Genomic DNA, 841 nt, shown 5'->3' with positions numbered 1-841 from the left:
GACTTTTCATGGAGTAATAGAATGGTTGGGGTTGCAAGGGACCTTCATAGGATCATTGAATCATTATGGTTGGAGATGAGCTTCATAGGATCATAGAAACATTTGGGTTGGAGGGGACCTTCATAGGATCACAGAATCACTTGGTTGGGGTTGGAAGGGACCTTCATAGGATCATGAAATAGGTTGAGTTGGAAGGGACTTTTCATGGAGTAATAGAATGGTTTCGGTTGGAGGGGACCTTCATAGGATCATTGAATCATTTGGGTTGAGTTGGAAGGGACTTTTCATGGAGTAATAGAATGGTTGGGGTTGGAAGGGACCTTCATAGGATCATTGAATCATTTGGGTTGGAGGGGAGCTTCATAGGATCACAGAATCATTTGGGTTGGAGGGGACCTTCATGGAGTCACAGAATGCCTTGGGTTGGTAGGGATCTTCACAGGGTCGTAAGGGATCTTCATAGGATCATAGAATCATTTGGGTTGAGTTGGAAGGGACGTTTCATGGAGTAATAGAATGGTTGGGGTTGCAAGGGACCTTCATAGGATCACTGAATCATTTGGGTTGGGTTGGAAGGGACCTTCATAGGAGCACAGAATCGCTTGGGTTGGGTTGGAAGTGAGCTTCATGGAGTCACAGAATGGTTTGGGTTGGAAGGGAACTTCATAGGATCATAGAATCATTTGGGTTGAGTTGGAAGGGACTTTCCATGGAGTAATAGAATGGTTTGGGTTGCAAGGAACCTTCATAGGATCACAGAATCATTTGGGTTGGGTTGGAGGGGACCTTCATAGAGTCACAGAATGGTTTGGGTTGGAAGAGACCTTCATGAAGTCACAGA

General features: G+C 45.1%; 1 protein-coding gene across 1 annotated transcript in view; it reads right to left on the bottom strand.

Moving 5' to 3' along the window:
- Positions 1-841, bottom strand: part of LOC122168109 (ADP-ribosylation factor 5) — a 5,188-nt gene that overhangs the window by 651 nt on the left and 3,696 nt on the right. The gene's annotated exons all lie outside the window — the stretch shown is intronic.

Source organism: Centrocercus urophasianus, unplaced genomic scaffold (genome assembly GCF_019232065.1).
Source record: "Centrocercus urophasianus isolate 14NV4802_14NV808 unplaced genomic scaffold, USGS_Curo_1.0 seq_405, whole genome shotgun sequence".
Classification (NCBI taxonomy): domain Eukaryota; kingdom Metazoa; phylum Chordata; class Aves; order Galliformes; family Phasianidae; genus Centrocercus; species Centrocercus urophasianus.
The sequence above is the reverse complement of the archived record's forward strand: the minus strand, read 5'-3'. Positions and strand labels throughout refer to the sequence as shown.